Source organism: Notothenia rossii (assembly GCF_949606895.1).
Source record: "Notothenia rossii genome assembly, chromosome: 3".
NCBI lineage: Eukaryota > Metazoa > Chordata > Actinopteri > Perciformes > Nototheniidae > Notothenia > Notothenia rossii.
This window is the reverse complement of record NC_136901.1, coordinates 58,910,765-58,917,548: the sequence shown is the minus strand read 5'-3', so window position 1 is coordinate 58,917,548 and position 6,784 is coordinate 58,910,765.

Genomic DNA, 6,784 nt, shown 5'->3' with positions numbered 1-6,784 from the left:
GCTGCACTCACTCCCGTCCTCTGTCAATCGACTTATGGCGCATTTCCACCATGGCGCGGAGCGCGGTTTAAGCGTGCCGTGCCCGTTTTTGGTTGCTTTTCCACTAGGCCTAGTTCCGGCTACTTTTCAACTTTTTTCTGGCCCGACAAAATCGTGGTTCTATCGGGGCCAAAAAGCGGCTGGCCAACAACCGGGCTGATATGCTAAACTAGTGAGAGAATCGCTGGCAAGGGGGCTACAACTACAACAAGATTAACATATTTGACCGCAATTTAATTGTAATACACATTTCAAAATGATGCCGAAGTAACAACATACTGATACCGGTTAGAAAAAACCATGAATTAATGCTTTGACAAGTCTGCAGACAGACGGCAGGCGAAAAAACTTTTAAAATACGTGTTGTCTAAATGGAGATCGGCTAAGCTAACGCACTATATGCTCCGACCGTCCACACTCACAACAACGGCCTATACAGACATAAATAAACCAGCGACTGTATTCGCCATGACACAGGCAGTCTGTGGTTTGTACTTGTTTAACTTTTGTCTAGTTTCTGAACAGATATGAGGAGCTGTGAGCTTGAGTGCTAACAGCTAACGGCTGATGTTGTTTTTCTGAAGATGACGTCACGGCTCCGCCTACACTGCGTTACTATAGATGCTACCCCAGTTCCTAAACTGTAATGGAAGCGCAGCATTAAAGTGAGCCGGGCCTAACCAGGCCTAACAAAACCGTACTAAGTCGAGCGAGGCCTGCGGTGGAAATGCGCAATAATTGTCCATGTCGGGTCGAATGGTACAGCCCGCTGGTCAGAGCTGACAAAACATTATTTTGATAAACTTTTTAATCTTCTACGGAGCTGGGAAAAGTCGGGATTTATTTAGGTCCGATCCCAACGCTGGCCCGCGGAGCAGAGCGTTTCAGTAGGATCCTCAGCCTCCACACTTGGCTCCAATCCGCCTGCAGAGCTCACGATTTAGGTTTTATTGACAATTTTAATCTATTCTGGGACCGACCCGCCCTCTTCAACACTGATGGAATCCACCCCAGCAGGTTGGGTAGCCGCATGCTAGCGGCTAACATGCAGCACGCTGTTCAGACGTCTCCCTGACTATTTCCACTCCATTTCCACAAACCCCCCTTTCCAGCAGTGTCATCTCAGGCCACCGTTTCCACTGCTAGAAACTTTTCTTCTTCGTTGATACCGCTGACGCCTGCCATCTCGCTCTCTGGCGCCACCCAACGACCAGAGGCTTCTATGCCAGTGCAGCGACCCATTTCTGTTATAATCAACACACACAGAAGATTGGTGACTCAGGTTGGAAAAAGAAAGTCCAATAGGATCTGTTTGAGTTTGCCGAAATTAACAGAAGTTCCGCGTGCTCCACGGTCTATCACGGGCGGTCAGAGTGATAGTATATCAAACACATTTAAACTGGCTCTATTAAATGTCAGGTATTTAGCAGGTAAATCATTTTTAATCAATGATTTTATCACCAAGCACAATCTGGATTTTATGTTTTTAACTGAAACTTGGTTAGACCAAAACAACAGCACAGCTGTTCTTATAGAATCAACCCCTCCCAACTTTAGAATTATTATATTCTTTTGAATATGTGGCCCTTCAGCTGAAGTGCTCCTCTCGAGCTCTTTTCCTAAACATCTACAGACCACCCAAATACTGTGCAAGCTTTTTTGATGATTTTACAGAGTTGTTGTCTATAGTGTGTATTGACTTTGACCGTCTAGTCATTGTTGGTGATTTTAATATCCATGTTGACAATCTCCAGGACAGAGGGGCAAAAAGAACTGTTTTGTGTTATCGACAATTTTGGAATGACTCAGCATGTCAAGGGTCTGACGCACAATAAGGGGCACACCCTGGACTTAATTGTATCAAAGGGTCTGAACATCTCTAAGCTTGTGGTGACTGATGTAGCGCCCTCCGATCATTCCTGTGTTTTCTTTGAGAGCTCTATTACCGTCCATACAATTGTCAAGAAAGAGGTAGCCGCTAGACGTCACTTAACTGAAAATGCACAGGAAATGTTTGCTCACATTTGTTCTCCCTCAATTGCCCATGCTAACTTCTCAGTAAATGAGCTAGTTGATCATTTTAATTCTAAAATAACAAATGTCATGGATACCATTGCACCCATTAAAATAAAGGAAGTATCTAGCAAGAAAAAATCTCCATGGAGAAAAGCCATGACTGTGAGAACAGCAAAAGCTGAGTGCAGAAAAGCTGAACGCAGGTGGAGAAAAACAAATCTCCAAGTTTACTTCGAAATATATAAAGAGAAACTCGGTTTCTATAATCAGGAAATAAAAAAGGCACGACAATCGTTCTTCTCTGGCATCATTACCAAAAATGAAAACAACTCACGTGCCTTGTTTGCTACTGTCAACAGACTAACAAACCCCCCAGTGTGGATAGCCTCAGAATTTATTTCCACCAGGGCCTGCAATGATTTTGCCTCCTTCTTCACTGACAAAATAATGCAAATTAGACAGACAGTCAGTGCCTCTGTATCAGGCAAGGGTGTAACTTTGGTTTGAGAAGTGGGGGGGACACAAAACAGGGGTCCTCCGCAATGAAACATTTTCTCAATTTAATTCCATTTCCTGCCTTTCTACAAATATATTAGGGACTATCGTGTTAACAAATCCAAGAAAAATGTGTAGTGTATATAATGAGTGTGCACACTTATCCTCTGGGCGGGCATTTGATTTACCAGGGCGGGCCCACCCCGAAACTCACATTTCCCGTGAAATCTGAATTGTCAACGGGGGGGGGAACTTGGGCAAGCACGCAGGCAAACTTGAGGAGCGCACACAGGATGGAGTGAGGTTGAGCGATGGAGAGAAAGGGAGAGAGAGAGAGAGATTGAGCGAGGCAGATAGCGTGTGCAGCCGTCTGCTTGCGCACAGAGCCCGAGTTTGTGAGAGAGCCGGTGTCGGTACCAGATGTGTTCGGGGTACCATATGTGTTCGGGGTCCGTCTCTTACCAGTGACGTCACGATGTACGACGTCACGACGTAATGACGTCAATGACGTCACGCATTGTGATTGGCTGTACGGTAATTTACCCACGCTGTCTAGAGCAGTGATTCTCAAATGGGGGTACGCGGACCCCTAGGGGTACGTTGAGGTACTGCAGGGGGTACGTGAGGTTTTATAAAAAACGAAAAAAAGTTAATTAAAAAAATACCATGCATGATTACAAAAGTAATCTTAGTACAATAAGTTAAATAGAAAACACAATTTTATATAAAATATTCCGAGAACCACCAAGGGGGTCCTCATATAAACATGTCAAATGTGTGTATTGTATTTTATAGTTTTGCATAATATATCATTTTGTTCATTGGTTTGTTAAACATATATTACTTCAGTTGAAAAACTCCTTGGAAAAACCAGTTTAAAAAAATGTTGTTATTTTATTTTTGTTCATGCGTAAAATGAAATATCCTTAGTTTGTTGTAATGCATGCATGAAGGAGTTAATACATCACACACTGAGGGAACATCACTATATTGGAATTATTTGTATAGGCTTTTTCGATCAAAAATGTTCGGGGTGGGTCAGTGGGTACTTGGCTGAGAAAATGTTTCAAAGGGGGTACATTACTGAAAAAAGTTTGAGAAGCACTGGTCTAGAGTATAGAGGGTTTTTTTGATCATTACATTACATTGCATTGAGCTGAAGCTTTTATCCAAAGCGACTTACAATAAGTGCATTCGACCAACAAGATAAAAACTTGAAGAAATACAATACAAACTTGAAGAAAAACAAAGACGAATGAGGAGAAGAATAAGGGAAATCTAAGGTAAGAAGTATATAACGTAATATGGTAGGTAATATGCGGTTCAGTGCCGTTGGTACGTTAGTTCAAACAGTAACAACGGACTATTTTTCTTAGCGGATGCATGTACATTTAAATCAATACATACAACTATTTCACATGTACACTATTTTCTTAGCCCTAATACTTAATACTACTTATTTTTTTTTTATTGTTATATTTGATTATATTATATATTATTAAGAAATTATATATTATATATCAATATGATATACTTTTCTATATAATAGATTATCAAAAAAAGTATTTATTAAGTAAGGGATAATGTGCAGCGATCACAATCGAGTCTACAATCGAATCCATAAAGACAAAGTAAATCTGTTTACAGTTGTTTCATATGGATGTTGAGAGGTATCCATATATCTCTTCATTTTGCTCTCAAAGTGCACCAGATTGATGCATTTAACTTCAATATCTAAAAAAGATCACTCCAAAGGGAGTGCTTGTTCTTCCTTCTGTCTGTCTGTATCTGTGTATTCTCATGTTCCGATTAACCCAGCCAAATTTTTCTTCTTTTGTGTCTCTATCGACGCCGGGATCTTGAGTCGAGGCTGATCCTCTTGCTGTGGTCCCGCATCCTGGATCCTCTATCCTGAGTTCTGGATTAAGTCGTGGACTTCGGATCGTGGCTGAACCTGTCTCTGCGGTCCTGCCTGGGTCTCGTCGTGCTGCCTCCCTGAAGGCTCCCACAGGATTGTTGACATCTTCTTGGATTCATCCTCTTATTATAGACACATGCATTTCCTAACATTCGGTCTACCTACAGTATGTTGTAAAATGCATTATCTCTTCGATTTACACACGGCATCTATTGCACGTCTGTCCGTCCTGGGAGAGGGATCCCTCCTCTGTTGCTCTCCCCGAGATTTCTCCCATTTTTCCCTTTAAACTGTCGGTTTTCTCTGGAAGTTTTTCCTTGTACGATGTGAGGGTCTAAGGACAGAGGGTGTCGTTTTCTTCTCATACTGATATTCTGAACAAACTGCAGTTGTATTAGCTGTAAAATGTCTTTACTGTAGGGTATTTTTATTATTTGTACAGCACTTTGGCTCGACCAAAAATTGTTTATAAATGTGCTATATAAATAAAACTTGATTTGATTTGAAAGGGTGTGCGCCAAGGTTCCATATTAGGACCAAAAATTTCACCATATATGTAAAAAATCTCTAATAATTTTTGAAATGCTGCTTTCCATTTTTATGCAGATGATACTGTTATTTATTGTTCATACTCTTCTATAGAGCAAATTCTTGATTTCCTCCATATCTATCCACATGTACAGGTACCAACAGCATCTGATTGTGGAGCATCCAACCGAGCTTTAAAAACATTTAGTGGTACCAGCTTGGTAATTTTACATTCTTTTTGCAGACTGTTCCAAGTTAGTGGAGCTGCACATCTAAAAGCTTTCTTCCCTAAGACAGTCCTAGCACTTGGCACATTTAATAAAACCACAGCATGAGATCTCAGGCAATAAGTACTTTCAATTTGCAGAGAGATCAGGGAGCAGATATAAGATGGTACTTTATCCAACATGGCTTTGTAAATGAAAATGTACCAGTGACTGAGCCGCCGTACAGTAAGTGATGGCAAAACCGCCTTGGTTTACAGTGTACAGTGATGCGTAAGTGCTTTACAGTTTGTCACAAATCTCAGTGCACTGTGATAGTAAAACATTATTGTGGTGTAATTATATATCCAAAGCAGTCAGAAGTCAGAAAATCATTAGTGATGTTTAACCACTCAGAAGACAGCCCATCAAAATGAACACATTGAGACCTTTCAGAGAGGTAGTTCATCTTCTACATATAATAACGGACAAAGTAAAGAATGAAGTGTAGGCTATGTTTAAATGTTCAGAATTTGACCGTGTATGATGGTCCTCCTGAGTTCCCGTACAGCCAATGGCTGTAGAGACTGACCCCGAACACATCGTGTACCCCGAACACATCGTGTACCGACACCGGCTTGAGAGTCAATTTCTCTTCAAAATATAATTGATTGCCAGCCTCCCTTGTCCCTGGCTGGCTTGCTAGTTCGTTGGTAACGTAACTGATTTCTTCTAATGTGCCTGCATCTGGCGCTGAGTTGCCATATTCCTTTCATGAACCACTTCCTGATATCCATTGTTGCAGATAAATATAAATGATAATAGCCAAACTAACCTAGCAAGAGTAAACTGACAGGCTGCTGTGCCGCATGTCACTCAAACACCCACATGAAAAAGCAGTCTCGCGCGCGCATTCAGAATTTCATGACAAAATAAAAAAAATGATATTAAACTAATCTTTCAACATAGTTTAAAACAAAAATAAATATTAGGACAGAACCCTACAAATAACAACCATAAACATAATAATAAAACAATTAAAATGTTGTATTCAGCCCTGATTAGAACTGCGGGCCCAAATCCTGGATGGGCGGGCCCAAATCCTGGATGGACGGGCCCGGCCCCATGGGGCCCGCCCATGACGCCGGGTCTGCACTTATCTAGTATCCTATCCATGTGAACCTGTCAATCAGATACAGCAAATGTACTGTCCCTATGTTCACCTAAAGCCAATTCAGACACCATGTCACAATTCCGTCTGATAAATGCTAAAGACCTGGAAGACATTATCCAACATCTGAAATCCTCCTCCTGTAGCCTAGCCTCGACATCCCGACAGGATTTTTCAAAACTGTTTTTCATTGCTTGGCCTCAGATATACGACACATATTAAACAAGTCTGTTCAATCAGGTGTATTTCCACAGGCCCTGAAAACTGCAATAATTAAACCGCTCCTAAAAAAGCCTAACCTAGATGCAACCATAATGAATAACTACAGGCCAATATCAAACCTTCCGTTTTTATGTAAATTGATTGAAAAAGCTGTTTTTCAACAGTTAAGTAATTTCATGTTTTTAACTGACG